Below are 23,026 nucleotides of genomic sequence, written 5' to 3' on the forward strand. Positions count from 1 at the left end.
GCAATTATTTGACTTAGTTTGTATGTGTAGACAAAACCTTTGAAAAGTTGCTATTTTGAATACTACATTTTAATGATAATACTAATAAAAATTAGCATTCATATACTGTTTTTGCAAAACGTTTCACAAACATCATCTTGTATTATCTTCCCAACAACCCTGGCAGGTGGGTGCTATTATTATCCTCATTTTACTAAGGAACAAACTGAAGGAGAGAGTAAGCTGGTAAGTGAGTCTGAGCTGAGATTTGAAATCAGGTCTTTCTAACTCCAGGGCAAAATGCTCAATCTCCTGTGAAACCTGGCCAATCGTAAAATCTATAATGCTTTCTCCACACAACACAACACCTCTCGCTGCATCTTATTCTATATTTTGGAGCATTATGAGAACATTTTGCCAATCAACAATGAGCCAGGCTAAGCACTGGAAAGGCCAACTCTACCACTCAAAAAAAAACATCTTACCCTCAAGAATGTATAAAAAGGAAGACAACATGTAAATAATACATGATAAAGATGATTCACAGTTAGACTCCTACCTCTCTGAGGTTCTCAGTCTGCTGAAAATTATAGGGCCAGGAGTCACAAAGACCTGAGTTCAAATCCAGGTTCAGACCCTGTGTGATCTTGGCCATCACTTAGCCTCTTGTCTCAGTTTCCTCAACTGTAAAATAGGGATAATAATAGCACCTATCAGGGTCTACTATAATTGTATACTTATAATTCTATATAATTGTAAACTTACCTCACATTTATTCCATGGGACAGTAGCCTGTTTCTTGGTCCCCTGTGACATCCATGCTCTGAAGGATTCACTATTTCTTCCCTGGGGCCTTCCTTTCCGTTTCTGAAGTAGGGAGGGCCTCATATTTCTTCCCTGTGCATCTCCTCAGTTCCTTGCCTTTTTACTAAAGCACTAACTTTGAATGACTTTTTCTCAGCCTTTTCATGAAGGGGTCTGCTTCTGTTCTCCCTCCCACCTCCACTTCTACCCATTCTCATTCTACCTTCCAACCTCAGCCAATACCCAGTCTCCAAATTTCCTTCCTTTAGCTGGGTTTTTGTCTTCTGATTTATGACAGAGATTATCCAGCTGCTCTCTCAGATAAGGGACCCTGGCATGAAGTATCTGACAGCCATTGTTCCTGGGTCCCATTTCTCTGTAGAATCAAAGAGGAAAAGTAGTCTTTCCTCAGAATAGCTTTGATATCAACCCTTTACCAATCATTAATATGCTGAATTTCCTAAACAATTCCCAAGGCTTCTTCTGCTTCAAAACATAAGTATGCTACTTACATAGCATTTAGTCAAACTATCTGAAGAAGTGTGGAAGGCCATACTTGGTTCCTACCCATATAGGAAAGCAATATGAGATGCTTGTCCTCTAGTTGGAGTCATTAATACACAACAACATGTACAATTGCTATTTCCTAAACAGGGAGAGTATGTGTACCAAAAAGAAAAATGGATTAAAAAGGCCAGATCAGAGAAATAAACCACAGTGGAACAGGAAGGTGGGATATGGAGACTCCAAAAGTAGGATTTTAATATCCTATTCACTAAATATTTAATGAGCCATCACTATGGATAAGGCTCTGTGCTCTATATACACCATGAAGAATGTAGAGATGAATAAGACATAAATCTTCACCACCCTCCCCCCCCCAAGCTTTTAACTTAAAAGGCATGAAGATGTCAGTCAACAAGCATTTATTAAATACTTTCTATGTGCTAGACACTCTCCTAAGTGTTGAGGATACAAGGGAAGGCAAAAAAAAACAGACCCTGCCCTCAAGGAGCTTACACTGTAATGGGGAAAACAGCAGGTAAATATGAAAATACACACACAAGATATATACAGAGTTATAAAAGTAATCCAAACGAGAAAGGCATTAGCAGTTGCTGGAGCCAGGAAAGGCCTTGTGAAGAAGGAAATATTTGAGGTGAGTATTGAATGAAGCCAGGTAATCTGAAGCTGAGGTAAGCGGGGCAGAGCATTCCAGGGGAAAAGGGCAGAGTTGGCAAAAGGAGAGTCTTGCTGAGAAACAAAAGGTAGGCGGGTATGGCTGAATCAGACTTTGTGGTGGGAAATGATGTAAGAAGGAAGTAATCTGAGGAAGGGGCAAGGTTTTAAAGAACTTTTATGACTAAACAGAGGAGTTAAGGTTTGATTCTAGAGGTGAGAGAATCACTGGGACTCTTTGAGGAAAACAGTGATGGCCACATCTACACGTAAGAAAAATAATCTTGACAGCTTCATGGAAGATGGTTTGGAATTCAGAGATACTGGAGGCAGGGAGATCAGATAGAAGAAGGCTATTGTAGCAGAGGCAGGTAGGTGTGCAGTGGATAGAGCACCTGTCCTGGAGTCTGGAGGACCTGAGTTCAAATCCAGCTTCAGACTCAAGCTGCAATACCCTGGGCAAGTCACTTAACCTGGATTATCTCCAAAAAAGAAAAAGAAGCTATTTCAGGAGACTGAATCAGAGGTAATGTTGACATGAACTCAGGACTGGTTGCATGAGTGGAGAGAATAGAATGTAGAGGAGAAATGTTGTAATGGGAAGAAGCCCTAGAAAGTGGTGGATTTGGAGTCAAAGAACTTGAATCTGAATCCCATTTCGGCGATTTACTATCTGTGTGACCTAAAGCAAGTCACTAAAACTTTATGTGCATCAATTTCCTCATCTGTAAAATGAGAGGGTTAGACTAGATAATCCGTAACACTCTCTTTAGCTCTAAAGCTATGATCCCATAATGAACTGTTACCATTCTTTGTCTTTTTTTTCCAATTTGCAGAGGAGGAGGTGAAACCTCAGAATTATTTTAATATGCATTGATCTTAACATGTTTTCAAACGGTCATTAAAGTCTTGCAGTATTTTCATTTGAATTTTTTTTCCCTTTTTACTATTTATCTGTTGAGGAATAAGGGCTGTTAGGGCTATATATTTTTGTCCATTCTCTGTCTTGGACATCAGACTTCTTGCAGTGACACAGGATACAAATATTTTCCCCATTGGGCAGTTTCTGTTATTCTATATTGATTTGGGGTTCAATTTTCAATTTCATGTAATCGAACTTGCACTTTTTGTCTGTTATGATGCCCTCTTTCCCTTGGTCAAAAGAGGCAAAGTGTGAGTAAATAAGTAATAATAATAAAATATTTGGTGGCTGTTTTGTGACCTGCACTGTGTTAAGAGCTTTATAAATATTATCTCTCTTTATCCTCACAACAACCCTGATAGGTAGGTGCAATTATCATCCCCATTTTACTGTTGAGGAAACTGAGGCAGACAGAGGCTAGGTGATGCTGAAGATCACACAGCTAACAAGGGTCTGAGGCTGGATTTGAACTGAGTTCTTCCTGACTCCAGGCCCATTGTTCTACATCCTTTATCCCCTAACTAGATATGTGGAAGGATCGTTACAACCAAGCCCACTAAAAAAAATAATTCAATTTGGTGTCACCTACATTTATGAAGAGTTAGAAGTATCACTGTCTTATGTGAATGACAACAGACGGTCATCCAAATACAAAATAACCCAAAATACAAACATGATTACAAACCTAACTACAAAAAAGCATACAGCACTATTCCTCAGTCCTCCTCTTCCTCCCCTACAAGAACTGCTACTGGACCTTTTCCAAAGACAAAGTACGTGTTGTTTTCCCCTGCACAGTAAGAAATGTCTTAACACAAAGGGCCAATCTAAAGGGGACTAATCCTTTTCAAGGAAGGTAGCCACTGCCTCTGTATAACTTAATCCTCACTTTCAGCAAGACTCTGAAACCTGAAAAGGGAGGGAAAAAAACAGAAGCTAAAATAATAAAAAGGAACTATAGCCCCACATATAGCAACATCTCAAACCTCTGGACAAGAAGGCTGTTTTAGAATTCTCAACTCTGGGAAAGTGGCCAAAGATACAGACATTTCCATTATCAATAATATTTTATTATTCCATTATATTATTGTTGATACTTCCCATCAACAAGCATTTATTAAACCCTACACTTCAGCCAAAATAGGATTTTTTCTGTTCCTTGTATAAAATATTCCATCTCCTATCTCCTAGTCTTTGAACAGAATATCCCTCAAGGCTAGAATTCTCTCCTTAATCACCTCTACCTCTGGGGAACTCCCCCCCCCCCTTTTCAAGGCCCAGTTCAACTGGCAATTCCTTCAAAAGACTTGTCTTGACTCTCCCACTTTCTGCTGTTCTTCTCCCTATTCACTGTATAATACATGTATATACAAATACACATATGTATATTAATATATATGTACATGTGTGTCTACATATACATGTTATATGGAGGTATACATAAATGTACATTATAGATATATACATGTATATACCTAGAGATACACATTATTAATATACATATATTATATCAATATATGTATATAAGAGATGTTGTAAACATATGAAACCCTAGAACTTGCTAGATTTGGAGTCAAAGGATATGGAATTGAATCCCAGCTCTGCTACTTATCATCTGTGTGACCTGTAGCAAGTCACTTAACCTTTATGGGTCTCAGTTTATACATATATGCATACATATACATGTATGTATTATGTAAATATATGTAGTATATATGTGGCTAAGCATATTATGTGAATATATTGTAAAATATATATACGACTCTCATTTGATACATCCACCCTCATTAACTACTGTCCTGCATCTCAATTCTCTTTTGTTGGAGGACCATCGCCTGTCATCTTGATTTGCCACTAGATTCCAATGGTTCTGGAGGAGAAAGTGAGGTTGATGATTTTGCACAGTCCTGCCTCACTTAAATCCAATTCACTAGCAGGTCAAAACATCACCCTCTTGATGTCATGGGTCCTCTTCCAGGATGAAGGACAGACCACAATAATCCCTTTCATTGCTAAACTCCCTGAGAAGCCATCTACAATCTGTATCTCTACTTCCTTTCCTCTCTTTTCTTAACTTTCCATAGCGTGGCATCCAACTCATCATCCAACTGAAACAGCTCTCTCCTAAGTGACCTCTAATATATTAATTCCCATATCTAATGGCCTTTTCTCAGGCCTCCTTCTTGACCTTACTGTAGCTTCTGACACTGTTGATAACACTCATCTCCTCCATACTATTTTATCTTTCTATTTTCAAGTCATGATTCTTTCCCTGGTTCTTACCTGTCTGACGGCTCCTTCTAAGTTTCTTTTACTGAATCTTTATTCAGGTAACAGCCACTTATTTAAGTCACACACCAACACTAAACATGGGGAGAGATGATGAGAGAGTGCCTTGGTTGTAAGCCTGGGTGACCAGAAGGTGGTAGCACCAGTGATAGTAATGGGGAAGTTAGGAAGAGGAATGGGTTTAGGGAGAAAAATGAGTTCAGTTTTGGACATAATGAATTTGAGGTGCCTATGAGTCCTCCAGTTTGGGGTGTCTATTAGGCAGCTGGATATGAGATACTAGGGATTAGAAGAAAGTTTAGGGGTAGATGAATAGTTTGGAGAATAATCTTCAAAGAGATGATAATTAAATCCATGGGAGCTGATATCACAAGGGAAATATAATATAGTAAGACAAGAGAAGGCCCAGGATAGGAGTATGGGAGACATACAGTTTCCTTGAGTATAAATCTGTTCTTTCCTTTTAGGTTGGTATTTTTTTTTAAATACAGTGTTGTTTTTTTCTCTCTGCTTTCCCACTCATAAATAAAGCAGCAATACCTGGTAGACCCATGTTGTAATCCTCATAAAAGAGCATTCATTTTTCAGATCCCCACAAATTTGCCAAGAATATTATTCATAATGGAATGCTTCTTAAGAGAAGTTTCATGTTTAAACATATTTTGGTGCCCTCTTGTTAGTCTAAATTAGAAGTTAAAAAGTTCAGCTGTACTTTGGGATAAGTTAAAATCACAAACAATGTTATTTAGGTCTGTTAAGGTTTCTAAACAAGGCTCTCAGAATGAAAAATAGGGAATTATTACCTTATTGATCACCTACTCAGTCATGTTTATCTTCATCCTTACAGTCTGAATGATTAGTCATCTTCTTCACCCAAATCCCAATTTTCTGGTGGCTTTGGTGTAGGTACTTGTTTACCACATAAAAGAGTTCTTAAATCGGTAGTAGATTTGAACATTGTACACTATGTTTAAGCGTGGAAATCAATTTGTTAGGCAAAAATGCCAATCTGTCAAACAACCTTTTTGTTCTCTCCAAATCATAGGAACTAAAAAACACATGTGACAAGAACCATGTGGCCAGCCAGTCAAGAAGTCTAATTCAACAATAAGTATTTATTAAGCACTTTAGTACAGATGATGAATGCAGTACAAGTGAGGGGCCCAAACTTTATCTTCAGCACATATTTTACAACCCAAATAGATTTCATAGTACTCATATGCTTTTTTAACTAAAGTAAGATTTTATCTCGAAGTTTAAAAGATTAGCTCACTAAACATAACAAACAAAAACTATTCTGATTACTGACACCTTTATGAAGCAGACTTAAATACAGTGCACTAATACCTACACAGTATAAAATATGATTAAAAACAATAATGCTGCTTACTAAAGTATACAGGCAGGTGATAGAGCAATGGGTAATTCACAGAAAATTTCAATGGAGGACTGAATATATGGGAACACGTCCTGCTACACAGCTCATAAACTAGGACTTCATATAGCATGCAAGAAGAAGTCAGCTACTGACTTTTTACTGTCTTTGTGATGGGGCATTGGGGATGGGGGAAGCTTTCCACATTCTTTCCTTCTTTGTTCTAAGTCAGAATTAACTAAGGCTAGTATAGTGGTTCAAGCTCAGAGTTGGAATAATCACAGGGAAAGGATATTCGGGAAGAATATAGCATTAATTCAGTATGAGTTTAGCTTTCCTGTCTCCACACTTGCCATGGTGACCTGCCAGTCAGAGGCATGTATCAAGCCTAAGGGAAAAGGCCCTGACTCTTCCAGAACAATTTTTTTGTACTTAAGGCAATGAAGAAACTATATTAATGACTTGAGACTTAAACCCCTGGACCAGGTAAGGACAGTATCATTGCCTTAAAAAATAATAATAATAAATTTGTCCATTTATTTTTACATATACTTACTGCATTTTCTCTCCCTTTACCTTTGAACCAAAAGAAAAAGAAAAGACATGCTTTAATATAACATGTATACAAAACAAATTCCTACCTTAAGCATGCCCAAAAATCTATCTCCCTTCATTTTAAGCTTATCACTTTTTTTTGGGTAGGAGGTAAGTGATATTTCACATTCACATTTCTGGATTTAAGATTTATCATTTTATTTATCAGAGTTCTAAAGTTTTTCAAAATTTCTTCTCTTTATAAAGATGTTGTCATTGTATAAATAGTTCTAGGTCTATTCACCTCATTCTGCATCAGTTCATAGTTATCAGTTTCCTCTGAAACTGTCCATTTCATGATTTCTTATAGCGCAGTAATGATATTCTATTATATTCACGTACCATAATGTAAATATCCATTACTCAATAGGAGGACACTTTATTCTTTAAGAGTCCTTTATTAAAACTGTATTATTAATGTGATTCCTATTGTATTATGATCAGTAAAAGATATGTTTCATAGTTTTGCCTTTCTGCTTTTTTTTAAAGAGATCTTTACCCAACTATAGTCAGTTTGTAAAGGTACCATATTTATTTGAGTAGTATAAAAATTCCTTTCTATTGCCATTCATTAATTATTAGAGAGCTGTCATCTTTAATTTTTCTAAAGTTCTATTTAAATCCTTAATGTCTTTCTTATTTCTCTTTTGATTCGATTTGTCTAGTTCAGAAAGGAATACATTAAATTCCCCCATAACTGTAGTTTTATTACTTCTCTCTAACCCCCCCCCAGTCAATTAACTTTTCCTTTAAGTATGTAGATTTTGTGCTAATAGGTGAATATATAATGAGTATTGATATTGATTAGCTATCTATAGTGCCTTTAGCCATAATGTAATTCCCCTGCTTCTCTCTTTTTTTATTTTTGTTTTTTGCTTTTTTGGAGGGCAGTTGGGGTTAAGTGACTTGCCCAAGGTCACACAGCTAGTTTTTCTGTTAAGAGTGTGAGGCTGGATTTGAACTCAGGTTCTCCTGACTCCAGGGCCAGTGCTCTATCCACTGTGCCACCTAACCACCCCAGCTTATATCTTTTTTATTATGTTTATATTTACTACATTGTATCTGAAATCATGATTACTACCCTTTCTTATTTTAGTTCAATTTAAGCATAATAGATATTGCTCCAATCCTTCATTGTAATTCTATGTGAATCCTTGTGTTTCAAGTGTATTTCTTGTAAACAGCACATTGTCAAATTCTATTTTATAATCTATTCTACTATTATTTTTCATTTTGTGGATATATTTAGACCATTTACATTCAGGGTTGTAATGATGTACCTCTCTTCATCTTATGCTTTTGTCCTTTTTCCTCTCTTTATTCTCATATTCCTCCTTTATAAACAAGAAGGTGGTAAAAGAGAGACAGTGTGATTATCTAGAAATGAAATGGTCTCTTTCCTCTCTGTTGCAGCTCTTCTCTTCTCCTTGTCTCACCCTTGGTCCCAGGCTTTTGTTCTTCTTTCCTTTCCATTTAATTCCCCTTCACTTTACTCTCTTCAACATTCAAAATTGTTCTTCTTATAACTATTTCCTTACCTCCTGCTGTCACTTAGATTCCTCTCTTCCCCTATCTTGTCCCTCTCTCTTCCTATTTCTCTTTTGAGTTTACTGTATTTCTATGCTAAATTATGGTCAGGAAGGGTAGGGAAGGGAGGTGATTTTGTACAATCCTTCTTTATGTGTTTCAGATGGAAAGAAAATTCATTGGATGCCTATCCTCACCCCTCGCTCTTTTATCCATGTTTATATCCTTAAAAAAAAAAATTTTGGGACTCCGGCTAGAAGTGCAGGAGTTACTCTGAGGCTTGATCCCACAAATTAGCAGTGTAGCAGCTTTGACTTCTACAGTTTCTTACCAAGGCTGATTCTCCCCCTCCTTAGGCAACCTAGTGACTCCCTAATCCTGGGGGTTCTCCATATTAATGCTTAAATTAGAGGAGACAACCAATCATCACAATCCATTGCTTCTAAGTAAGAGCTTCTAAACTCACAACATACGCCAGCCTCAGTGTCCCAAGCTGCTGGGATTACGAGACTATTTACTTCACTTCTATTATATGACAGTGATTTCTCTTCCCTTTTCCCTTCTTACTTCTCTAGTATAGTCCCCTATTCATCCAATTTTTTCTTCTCCCAGAATTATCAAAACCGTTCAGACCCTCTGTCATTTTTATCTTTTTATATAAAGTTTAAAAATATTAGGGTTCTATGAAGACATCCATTTTCTTTTCTTCCATTATTATGTAAAAAAGTCATCTTCCAGATATTCATCAATCAAATATGTGTACCTTTCTATGTTACTCTTGGTGTCCATTTCAAAATATCTGTTCAATTTTTGGTTTTTCATCAGGAATGCTTGAAAAGCCTCTATTCCACTAAAGATCCATTTTTTGCCCCCAAAAGAGTATACTTAGTTATGTCAGATGGGTTATAGGAATACTATATTCCATACTATCCTTTACAGTGGTGGCTGCCAAGTTTTCTGTAATCCTTACTGTGGTTCCTTGGTATTTGAATGAATGGGAGGGGGGAGGAGTTATTTATATTTTTTCCCTTTGATTTGATAGTTCTAGATCTGGGCTATGATAATCCTGAGAGTTTTCATTTTGAAGTTTGTTTCAGGAGATAAACAGTGGATTCTTTCTATTTTCACTTTGCCCTCTAGTTCTAAAAATTCCAGGCAGTTTACATTTATATTTTTCTCAAGTATGGTATCCAAATTTTTATCCATACTCTTGAATGTATGATCAAAATACAAATATAAAACAACAAGAAAATGTATGTTTAACCAAGCAGAAGTTATAACAGCCCCTCTGGGAGTTGTGGCTATTGGCCTTGGCACTCACGTAGGTTGGATGCCCAGAGGGGCAATTATTACCATAAGGTTCTAGGGATATCCACATGTTTGGCTACTCCTAACATCACTAATAAGCCTTGAAAAACATATTCTCTCCCCTCCCTACTTCAAAACAATCAAACAAAAAAATAAACTGGAGTATACTTTCTTAAAAATACAAACAATATCCATGGGTAGCATGAATTCATACTTAAAGTACAGACTTAAAGAAATAAGGCACAAGGGTACCCAAGTGGCAAAGAGTAACTCACAACTCCTGGTACTGGAAGTCTGTTCTCTGTGTTGAATCCTCCCTCATCTTCCTCTGGATGAAAGTCTCCACTGGGGAGCCAGATCAGCTAAGCTGCCAAGGTTGGCTCCGTTCTTGAGGTAGTTGGGTGACTTGCTGAAGAGAGCACTGGAACTGGATTCAGGAAGACTTAAGTTCAAATCCAGCCTCTGAGAGCATTATGGGATATAAAATGGATAATTTAAATTACATTAAATTAAAGACGTTTTGTACAAATAAAACCGATACAGCCAACATTTGAAGGAAAGAAAAAATTTTGAGGGGAGGGAATTTACAGCCTGTTACTTGGACCAAGGCCTCATATCTTAAATATAAAGAGAACTGATTCAAATCAGGAAGAATAATAATCATCCCCCAATTAATAAATGATAAAAGGATATGGACAGTTTTGAGAAGAAATCAAAAGTATATATAGTCTTATAAAAATACTCTAAATAATTATTGATTAGAGAATTACAAATTAAAACAACTCTGAGATACCATCTCATACCTATCTAGTTGGCTAAAATGACAGAAAGGAAAAATAAACACTGGAGGAGATGTAGAAAAATTGGAATATTAATATTCTCTTGATGTAAAAAATATTATTTTAAAAAGTTATAAAACAGTATAAATCCATCGACCCAGCAATACCACTATTAAGTCTATTTCCCAAAGTGATCAGAGAAAAAGAGAAAGAATCTATATGTTCTGAAATATTTATAGCAGCTCTTTTTCTGGTGCTAAAGAACTGGAAAGTGCAGAGATACCCATCAATTGGGGAATGGCTGAATAAGTTGTGGTATACAATTGTGATAAAATACTATTGTCCTGTAAGAAATGATGAGCAATTTGATTTTAGAAAAACATGGAAAGACTTGCATGAAATAATTCAGAATGAAAAGAACAGAACCAAGAGAACATTATATATAATAATACCAATATTGTTTGAAGAGTACCTATGAAGTAAGCTATTCTGAGTGATATGATCATTCAAATCAATCGCAAAGACTTTATGAAGGAAAATCTATCTACCTCCAGAGAAAGAACTGATATATGAAAGTATGTATTATATGATTCCACATATATACATATATGTATGTGTGTGTATATATATATATATGTATATATATATGAATAAAATGTTGGCCTTCTCTAATGAGAGTTTGAGAGGGAAGGAAGGAAGGAAATTACTCACAACCCAAAGTATAACCAAAAAATAAATAAAATTAACAAATACAACCACCAATTGGTTGTGTGACCTTGGGTAAGTCACTGTCACTTCACCTTTGTCTGCTTCCATTTTCTCATCTGCAAAACTCATATAATAATAGCACCTATCTCCCAAATTGTCATGATGATCAAATGAAATAATATTGGTAAAGTGCTCTGTAAAATGTGAAGTGCTATATAAATGATAGGTGTTATTATTATTATTAATAGCAGGCATAGAAGGAGTCGTGCTGCTTGGAGCTGCCTCCTGCCCTGGGTGACTGTCTTTCCTATTCCTATCTGCATTCCATGTGTCCAAATCCTAACTGGATGCATTGTCTTCTGCTGGTCTAGTTGCTCAGCCAATACAGGTTGGGGTCAGAGGAGGTCCCTTCTTGCCCTACAAAGGGTCTGCTTCCATAAAACACTTCCCTAACCTGGAATCCTCCCACTTCAGAACTGACTACCTGACATGGTTTGCTGCTTTTATGAACTAGACCAAGAACAAAAACTAATTCTCTCAGCCAATCACATTGCTCCTTTCTTAACCCAGAGAGGATTATCACACTTGATAAAGGGATCAAGGTTTAGACAATCTGATTTTCGATTTAAAACCTAATCTTGTGTTGTGATAAGATGTAGGAAAATTCCCTAAATGCTTTATATATATATATATATATATATATATATATATATATATATATATATATATGTTGTATGTATGTATACTTTTAAAATTACATCCTGAACCTCTTGGTTGATTGCATTAATTAAAAGTGGTAGGGGATGGGGGGAGGAGGGAACCTCCTTCCTTAAAGAAATCTGTAAGCCAGAGGTTCTTTCTGTGTTCTGGACCCCTTTGGAAATCTAGTGAAATCTAGGAAACTCATTTAAATACAATATCTTTTAATGCATAAAATAAAATGCAAAGGATTACATAGAAAACCAATCATACTGAAATACTGTTATCAGATTTTTAAAAAAAATGTCAAGTTCATAGGCCACTATGTTAAGAACCCCTCCTTTAAGTTGAGCTAAGATATTCTACAAAAGATGTCTTTAAGTAGATAACCTGAGGTCCCTTTCAATTCTTCTGTTTAGTGATTCAGCTAATTCAGCTATGGATAAATGAAAATATTTTTATTCTTTTAATATGCTGCCATCATGTGGCTGTTTCTTTTTGTCTTATTCAAATCTCCCAAAATTAACTTTTAAAGTTTTGGGTTATCATTTTATTTAATATGTGATCAATGCTATTATTTTAACATTTTATTTGGAAATGCACTATTCTCATATACCTTTTCCAGCATCACACTGGACTATTATTCATAGCTGTAGCATAGTAAATCAAAAAGCAAAGTTCAAATTTTTTACTCCTAAGCGTATGTTTATTCTACTGTGAAATCTTGAAAGTGTCCCTCCAGTTTCTGTAACTTGGCATACAATATTTATTATAACAAAAGAAAATATCCAAAGAAATTACTATGATAAAGCTGTATCACAGTCGTAGGTATACAAAGACAGCAGCACATCTCATTCTGTGTAAGCCTATGATTGCAGAATTCAGTGATCAGTATAATTAAATTATAGAACACAATATATAAAAAGTCTCTTTTCAGGATATTTTTAGTATCAAGGTACAGTCAAGTGCAGGGAGGGTTCCACCCAATGAGTTCCTACAATGACAAAGCCACGGGTCATACCAAAGAAAGAGCCTGAGAACCTTGCACAAGTGTTGGAGGGTCAGTGGGGCAGAACAGAACCAAGGAGCCATGAAAGAATCCTGAGAGCCAGCAAGTCCCGAGGGCACATTCCTCCTTCATATCAACACTTCTAATTCCCCCCAAAGGAAGAGAGAAAATGGTGATTAGTAAGGAATAGGGTGAGGAACACACTTATTTGCTTTTTTCTCACCTTAAATACAGTCACTTTAGTCAAGTTTCACCTTAAGTCAACTTAGAAACTGACTATGAATGATCATTTCTTTCGTCCTTAACATCATTTGTTCCCCAAAATCTATTAGGTTTAAGAATTCCAACTATGACAATAATAATTTCCAGCCACCACTGTTTCTGTTAATACTTAGAAAGATAAAACTTTAAAGTAGCAGCTTTCTATTGCAATATATTACCCTTGGGATGAATGTTGAAATCTCAAAGTTAGTTTTGAAGGGCTTGCATAATTTTCTTCTCCTTACATTCCCTAAACAAATACACACACACACACACACACACGCACACACATGCACACCCTTCTCAACATGAACTCTTGATCTTAGCCAACAACACTTCATCTGCATTCCTGCTTTCATCCAGTTTTGTTCCCCTCCTCTGGAAGGCCTCTTCCTTCTTATCTGACCACTCAAATGTACCAATTCTTCTGCTTTTCTGACCTCTTAAAACCTCAAGGATGTCTGAATCCTCTGAATTCCACTGTAGCTACTATTGCTTCCACTCATACTTTAGTGCTTCTCACCACTGGTCTTCTTTTTAAATTTATATATGTGTTAAACTGGAAGGTCTTTGGAAAAGAGGACCATGTTCCATACTTTTTATGTATTCTCTATAACCTCTAGCTCAGGAAACAGCACAGAATCAATATGCTCAGTAAATATACACTGAATTAAATATTGTAAAATAATTCTTTCCAAGAAGTACTAGAGACCTTTACATCTGTAATCCTGCATCACAATGCATTTATATTCTGAGTTCAAGCTATTCTATGAAAGTTGAGTTTTCTGCTTTGCCTTCCATACCAACCATTTCCCTGTTCCCTTCACAGACTCACCAGGAAAACTGCCTTAAGCAGAAATATACAGAGGTATCAATTTGATCCTTCTCCCAAATTCCACCAAACAACTTGTTTGATTTAAAATATAAAATATATATTTTTTGTTCATGTAGGTCCTATCCCTCCTTTTTTTTAAATTTCTTGAGAGGACAGATTTAGTAGTAGTGTTGCTGGATCACTGATTAGTGACTTTTGGGGCAAGAATTAATAAGTAAATAAATGAATGAATGAATAAGTAAATAAAAGAAATGAATGAGTGAAAAGGCATTTATTAATGCTTTATTGAACATTTATTAATAATGAACTTATTAATTTATTAAACACTTATGTTCTAGGCATTGTGAAAAGTGCTGAGGATACAAAAAAAAAGACAGTTCATAAACTCAAGGAGTTTATATTATAATAGGAAAAGACCACACATAAAGAGGATTAGAGCCTAATAGTGTGGCTTGGGAATGGCTGGAAAGCTTGGAATGGGCCAGGGGCTGGGCCAAATAAGGTGAGAGGTGATAATGAAAATATCTGTAGCAGCTCTTTTTATATTTTAGATCAGAGAGTTCCTGACCAAATAGGGAATTATTATTCAGTTGTTCAGTCGTTTAGTCATGTCTGATGCTTCATAGACACATTTGGGTTTTTCTTGGCAAAAATACCGGAGTGGTTTGCCATTTCCTTCTCCAATTCATTTTGCAAATGAAGAAACTGAGGCAAACAGGACCAGGGTCACACAGCTAATAAGTCTCTGAGGCTGGGTGTCAACTCATGTCTTTCTCACTCCACTGTGCCACCTAGCTTTCCTAAACAGGGAAGAGAGATCACAGAAGATAAATTGACAATTTTTATTCAATAAAAATAGTTTTGAAGAGTAAAAACAAATGTAGTTAAAATTAGAAAGGAAGCAGTTAGCTGGGAAATAAATCCTTGCAGGAAATTTCTTTGATAAAGGTATCATATCCAAAATGTATAGGAACTGAGTCAAAGATACAAGAACAAAAGCCATTCCTCAATAGAAAAATGGTCAAAAAAACATGAATCAAGTTATTGATAACATATGGGGGGGATGAGGTAGAGAAATACCATGAATCATAAATAGAGAAATATATATCTAAATACTATCTTTAACCCATCAGCTTGGAAAAGATGACAAAAATGAACATCTTTGGAAGGGCTACAGGAAAACAGGCCCACCAATACACTGTTGCTAGAGTTATATATTGGTCTACTTATTCTGAAGAGCAATTTGGAACTATGTCCCATTAAATACCTGCCCTGGAAGCCCTCACCTCTCACCTTATTTGGCCCAGTCCATGCCTTCCAGCCATTCCCAAGCCATACTACTAGTCTCTAATCCTCTTTATGTGTGGTCTTCTATTATAATATAAACTTCTTGAGGTTATGAACTATCTTTTTTCTTTGTATCCTCAGCACTTTTCACAATGCCTAGAACATAAGTGTTTAATAAATTAATAAGTTCATTATTAATAATGTTTAATAAATAAAGCATTAATAAATGCTTTTTCCTTCATTTATTCATTCTTGCCCAAAAAGTCACTAAACAGTGATTCAGCAATACCACTACTAAATCTGTACTCTCAAGAAATCCAAAAAGGAGGGAAAGGACCTACATGAAGAAAAATATTTGTAGTAACTCTTTTTAAATTAACAAAGAACTGAGAGTTTAGAAGATGCTCATCAAATGGGGAAGGGCTAAACAAATTATGCTATATGAGAATCATGGAATATTATTTTGGTGTAAGAAATTATCATAATAATAACTCAGAAAAACCTGGGAAGATTTGTGTAAACTGATGGAGAGTGAAGTAAATAGAACTAGAACAGTTTTTATTATAAGTTACATTATAAAGAAAAACAACTTTGAAATACTTAATAAGCCCTGATTAAAGCAATAACGATTCAAAAAACACTGTGATAAAGTGCACTACCCACCACCTACTGACTGGGAGGTGAAGAAAAAAATATATATTTTTAGACATGGCCAACATAAGAATTTCTTTTGCTTGAATAGGCTTTTTTTTTCTTTTTTGACACCACATATTTCTTCCTTTTTTAAAGTTTATTTATTTTTACTTTTCAACATTCACTTAAAGAAGTTTTAAATCTTCTCCCCGTCTCTTCTCTACCCCCTCCCCAAGACGGCATGCAATCTGATATAGACTCCACATATACATTCCTATTAAGCATATTTTCACATTAGTCATGATGTATAGAAGAATTAGAATGACTGGGAGGAACCCAGAGAAAGAAAAACAAAACAACAAAAAAAGAAAAAGAAAATAGTCTGCTTCACTCTGCATTCAGACTCCATAGTTCTTTCTTTGGATGTGAATAGCATTTTCCATCAGGAGTCCTTTAGACTTGTTTTAGGTCCTTTCATTGCTGAGAAGGGCTAAGTCCATTAAAGTCAGTCATCACACACTTTGGCTCTTACTGTATACCATGTTCTGGTTCTGCTCACTTCACTCAGCATCAGTTCATATAAGTCTTTCCAGGCTTTTCTGAAATCTACCTGTTCATCATTTCTTATAGCACTATAGTATTCCATTACATTCATATACCACAACTTGTTCAGCCATTCCCCAACTGATGGGCATCACCTCAATCTCCAATTCTTGGCCACCACAAAAAGAGTTGCTATAAATATTTTGGTAAATGTGGTTTTGCATTTTTATGATCTCTTTGAGGATATAGACCAAGAAGTGGTATTGCTAGGTCAAATGGTATGCACAATTGTATAGCCCTTTGTATAGTTCCAAATTGCTCTCCAGAATGGCTTGATCAGCTTACAATTCCACTAACAATGCATTATTTCAGATGAATATAGAAAGCTTTAATTTCTTCATCTGAAAACTGCCTGGTCATAACCTTTGACCACTTATCAATTGGGGAATAGCCTGTATTCTTGTAAATTTGGACTCACTTCTCTATATATTTTAGAAATGAGGGGGTGGCTAGGTGGAGCAGTGAATAGAGCACCGGCCCTGGAGTCAGGAGGACCTGAGTTCAAATCTGGCCTCAGACACTTAACACAAAAACTAGCCATGTGACCTTGGGCAAGTCATTTAACCCCAATTGCCCTCCAAAAAGAAAAAAAAGTAAAGAAAAAAAGAAATGAGGCCTTTCTCAGAGATACTGGTTGTAAAAATTCTTTCCCAGTTTTCTGCCTCCTTCCTAATCTTGGTTGCATTGGCTTTGTCTGTACAAAAACTTTTCAATTTAATGTAATCAAAATTATCCATTTTGCATTTCATAATGTTCTCTATATTTCTTGTTTCATCATAAATTCCTCCATTCTCCATAAATCTGACAGATGAACTATTCCTTGCTCCCCTAATTTGTTTACAGTATCAGCCTTTATATCTAAATCAGACACCACAAATTTTTTAATAAGGGCAGCAAGATGGTGCAGTGGATAGAGTGCCTGGACTGGAATCAGAGAGATATGAGTTTAAATATGGCCTCAGACATTTATAGCTGTGTGACCTTGGGCAAGTCACTTAACCCTATTTGTTTTAGTTTCCTCATCTGTAAATTAAGCTGGAGTATCTTTGCCAAGAAAAAACCCCAACTGCAGTCATGAAGAGTGAGACACAACTGAAAGGTGTGAACAGCAATTTATTTTTAATACAACCTAAAAAAATATTAGCTATCTTTTGACATGTTATACCATTGTCTCAAATCAAGTTTGCTGTCCATTAAAATTCCTTTATCTTTTTTTCATAAGAGCTATCATCTAGTCATGTCTCCTCCTTAAATTTGTGAAGCTGTTTTGTTCTTTCATCTAAGGGCATAACTTTACCATTGTCCTTATCAATTTTCATCTTATTCACATTATTCCAGTCTGCTGTGATCCTTTGGGGTCTCCAGACTCTCACCTGAAGTTTTCCTCTTTTTATTTCCAGCACAGTGACAAGCGTATAGGAAGGTCTTAGTAAAGGTTTGAATTGCATTAAATTGAGCTCATTATAACTGGACCCCAGGTTCCTGTCATCAGCATGCTGTGACAAACATGCCATCTGTGTCTAAGTCTCTGAGTCATTAAAAGTACTGAATGGTACAAGGCCAAGAACAGGTCCCTGGGACATTTCAATGAAGACTTCTTTCCAAGTTGACATCATTCTGTTAATCATTCCACTTCAGGTTTGGTCATTCAGCCCTTTGCCAAATGTACTTACCCCTGTGAACCTCTAGTCTAATAGCTCTTGCTTTTATCCATATGGATAATAGGATCATTTCTGTCAAATTACACAGAAGAAACCAGAAACTATTCTCCTGCCCTACCCCATTTCCCACAAGTTCCTATTTAACAAGAAAAAAAAGGTGTTTCTGTTAGCAATTTAATGTACTATAAACGCTATTTTTTTTTTCAAATGAAGCTAACCACGAGCTCTAAGACATGAAGAAAGTTGGAAAACTAATGGTCTTGATGTTATAAAGACTTCCTTGTTTTTGTTTTGTTTTAATCAGTTAATAGTTTATTTTGATGGCCCAGGGTTATCATATTGTACATAAAGTAACAGAAATAAAGTCTAGATGTTAGCACCAAAGCCAGACAGATTTGTGATCTAAATTCATTGTTAGTAATGAGAATAAGTGTACTTTCAAATCACATTATTGAAAAAACAAGCTATAATGATTATTTTTTCTTCATTTATCACATGAAACAGATTTGACATTGTTGGTTTTATACTTAAAAATAAAACAAGAGTTGACATTGCTAGTTGTATACTTAAAAATACCACTTCTTTTAGGGAGCAGCTGTTGCTGGGTTATTCCCAGTAATATTAATCTCAGTGGGTCAAAAAGCAACTTTTGTTTTTTCAACAAGCATTTATGAATTGCCAACTACATGCCAGCCACTGTACTAAATGCTGGGGATACAGAGAAAGGCAGAAGACAGTATGTGTCGTCAAGGAGCTCACAGTCTAATGGGAGAGACAACATGAAAACAATTATGCACAAAACAAGGAATGGAGAGGCTGCATTAGGACCAAAGTTGTTGAGATTAGCTGAAGATGTTTTCTGAAGGTTATTTTTCAGCCTTCTAAACTCTTAATTTTGCTTGTTAACAACATGAGAACCTCAGGAGTGGCTGAACAGGAGAAGGTGGCTGTTTTTATCCAGGACATACCAAAGATGACAGGTTCCTTCCAAAGACACCAAATAGTCCTTGCTTCCCGGAGGAGCTGCCATGCTTAGGCAAAGTTGAACTCATCACAGCCTACCTTGCCTGTTTTCATGTCAGAGCAAGTGACATAGATCCTCTCCTCTGGGATCTCGATGTACTTGGTCAACAGCTCCCAGAGCTTTTTGCTGTAGGTCTTGTCTTGTTCTGGGGCCTGATGATTTCAAAGATGCTGTGCAGTCTGCAGAGCAGTCCAAGGAAACCCCCTGAGAGTCATTAGCTGCTCTGGGAAGAGGTACACCTCAATGGAGAGCAGACCTATCTATGGCCAGTCCCAGCTGCTGTGAGTTTGCCCAGCAGGGATTCACAGTAGAACTGTTGTTCTGAACCACAAATGTTATTTTCTAGGTGGTAGGAGCTAAGCCTGTGTAATATGGGGAGGATTATGTCCCAGAGACATGAGATAACTATTTTTAAAATTATAACATGTTTCCAAAACATATTGCACATGTAACAGAGTACATATATAACTACCCCACTCTCTTTTTCAATAAGGAATATTAATCTAGCAGGTCACGTAAGAACATTTTAATTTAGTCATCTAAACACAATAAATTTTATAATTGTCATTTCATCTGCTATTCCTTTATGTATATATAACCTTACATCTTTCAGATATAACCTTGATGGTTCTGGTGGCAGGAGTAACATCTACTGACACAGACTGGACTAAGCCAATTTTCCTCTAAAAAGACAAAGAAACCATCCTCAAGTGTTAAACATAGATATATAAACTTACAACTTCATGAATTGTTGTTGCTGTTTAGTTGTGTCCAACTCTACATGACCCTATGGCCAAAGACACTGGAGTGCTTTCCTCTTTCCTTCTCCAGTGTGCCCCCATTTTACAGAGGAAGAACTGAGGCAAATAGGGCTTAAGTGACTTGTCCAGGGTCACACAAGTACTAAGTGTCTGAGGCTGGATATGAACTCAGATCTTTTTGACTCCAAGTTCAATGCCCCATCCACTGCACCATCTAATTGCCCCTAGCTTCAAGAATACTTATTTATAAAAGTCCAAGGCTTAGTACTGCTAGGTGGTGCAGTGAATAGAGCGCCAGTCTTGGAGTCAGGAGGACCTGAGTTCAAATTCAGCATCAGATGCTTAACACTTACTAGTTTTGTGACCTTGGGCAAGTCACTTAACCCCAACTGCTCAGCATTCCCCCCTCCAAAAAGCAAAAAAAAAAAAAAGTCCAAGACTTGTTGAGATGTTAACTCTGAATGGTTAATATACTGTAGTGTGATGGGTTAATGAGAATTTGAAGATCTTCCTTGCCCCCTAACAGAATGTAATGACATGGAGCCTGTGGTGGGAGGAGCTTTCTGAACAGATGGAGCAGAGCCCAAAAGAAGATGGGAATTAGAGCAGTTAGCTCAGTGGGAGAGAGAGGATGCAGGTAATTAGACGGCTAGGCTTGTGAATATTTGTTGGAAGGCTAAAGTATGGTATGGCTCCCTGCTATGCTATAGTGTATTAACTTCTTTGTTGCTATCTATGATGGATTTGACTTTCTGGTTTGGGGATTCAGCTTTCTGGTGTCTGAATAAATGTTTTGCTTCTGTCTTATATATGGAGAGTCTGTTATATTTTGCGATTGAGACCTATGTCAGTATATTCATGGTCGCCATGGGTGCTGTGAATATTGCATTGGAAGGGGCGGCCAGGTAGCACAGAGAGTAAGAGCATCGTCTCCAGTGTTGGGATGACCTGGAGATCAAATCCCGGGCTCAGATACTTAGCACCCACCAGAAACACCTGGCCATGTAACCTTGAGCAAGTTAACCCCAATTGCTTAGGGGTGGCCAGGTGGCTCAGCGAGTAAGAGCACCAGCTCCAGTGTCGGGAGGACCTGGATCAAATCCAGGCTCAGATACTCAGCACCACACCCAGAAATAACTGGCTGTGTAACCTTGAGCAAGTTACTTAACCCCTATTGCTTAAAAAAAAAAAGAATATTGCATTGGTGCTACATCCAGTAACCAGGTATACTCCAATGGTAGATGTAACCATATAGTCAGGCAACTGTGCCCCTACTATAATCTTAGATGGGTTAGAGTGCTGAAATTCAAATTCAGCCTCAGACTCCTACTATCTGTGGGACCCTGGCCAAGTCACTTAAACTCTGTTTGCTTCAGCTTTCTGAACTATAAAATAGGGATGATAGTAACAGCCCCTATCTACTAGAATCATCATGAGGATCAAATGAGATAAATGTAAAGCACTTAGCACAGTGCTTTCCTTTTATTTAAAAAGCAAAACTTCCTTTTGTTAAAGAGTTTCATTATTTTCCAATCACAATCCTAAGCAACCATACTAGCCAAAAAGTCAGAGATGATCCAAAGTTATTCTTATTTCTAGGACAAACCTTATAGGAAAGTAGATGAGAAGGCAACTAGATTTGGAGATGAAAGACTTAGATCAAATTCCAGCTCTAGGAGCAGAATTGCTGCATTTGGAGTAGGAGGACCTGTTTTCAAATCCTCCAATCTGTCACTTGCATGACCTTGGGCAAGTCATGCCTCTGGACTTCATTTTCCTTATTTATAAAATTAAGGCATTAAACAAAACTTCCTTTACTATCATACTAACTGTGTCATCTTGATAGTTTTAGCTGCTAAATCAGAGGCATAGTAAGAATTGTATCTGCCTCACAGATTTTTATATTGTTGTGAAAATGCAAGTAGGGTCTTTTGTAACATTAATTGCTCTATAAGATATAATAAAATAAAACTTTTTAGTGAGTTGTATGATGCTTTATTATATACAATAGAGCTTGAGAATTCCAAACAAGTAATTTTACTAAATCTTGTCCAAAATGTGCTATTTTGTTCAGATCTATTAAATTGTCATCATCACAATAGGATTTGATTTCACATTCACCCTTGATGGTTCTTATTTCCAGTAATGCCGACCTATCTATGATATACAACCCCAGCTCCAAGAAGCTGTAGCAAGCATAGCAGCCACACCCCAGTAAAAGAGGAGGGTCTACCCCAAGCATGTGAAGACTTCTTCCAGTGGAATGGGCAGATGAGAACAAATTGTTCAAACAGTCATGAAGGTGACTGAAGCAGGCATTGTGAAGCACTTAAAGCTTGCTCAGGCATCAAAGGCGCAAAGGTCATCCACTGCATCCAGCCCATCACCAGTGGTCCTGACTTTTATCTTGCAATTGAACTTAGTGGACTCCAATTCACAGGCAAGTCATCATGGCATACTGTCATTGGTCCTCTCAGCAAATGAAGGATGATCAACAACATTCAACACTTCCTCCCCCCCCATATTCCCTCCCAAAGAAATCCTTCATTTTACTTTTGAAAAGATTTTGAAAAACTATTTGTTTACCCTTCTCTAGTTGTGCTATGTACAATAATCCATCATCAGCACAGCACAGCACTAATTCTTCTGTTGGTTAAATCCAGAATCATAATATAACATCTTCTCAGTAAAGTTACTGACAAGTTTCAGATCCCATACTAAACTAAAAATAGCTTCTAGTTCTATAGGCTACTTCTTGTTTCCTTGCCAACTAGAAGGAGCATAATAGG

The 23,026-nt window shown here is 36.7% G+C and overlaps 2 protein-coding genes across 2 annotated transcripts in view; one reads left to right on the plus strand and one right to left on the minus strand.

The window, feature by feature from the left end:
* The window catches only part of H2AZ1 (H2A.Z variant histone 1), a 126,184-nt gene that overhangs the window by 80,494 nt on the left and 22,664 nt on the right, over positions 1-23,026 (plus strand). The window lies entirely within an intron of this gene.
* The window catches only part of LOC138165772 (sel1-repeat-containing protein YbeT-like), a 65,730-nt gene that overhangs the window by 22,739 nt on the left and 19,965 nt on the right, over positions 1-23,026 (minus strand). The window contains exon 2 of the mRNA XM_069094109.1: positions 10,253-10,439. The gene's annotated coding sequence lies outside the window, so the exon portion shown is untranslated. The remainder of the gene's footprint in view (positions 1-10,252; positions 10,440-23,026) is intronic.

This window comes from Petaurus breviceps, unplaced genomic scaffold (assembly GCF_028583685.1).
Source record: "Petaurus breviceps papuanus isolate PSGF00001 unplaced genomic scaffold, PetGlider_PUasm1.0 126, whole genome shotgun sequence".
In the NCBI taxonomy this organism is placed as follows: Eukaryota; Metazoa; Chordata; class Mammalia; order Diprotodontia; family Petauridae; genus Petaurus; species Petaurus breviceps.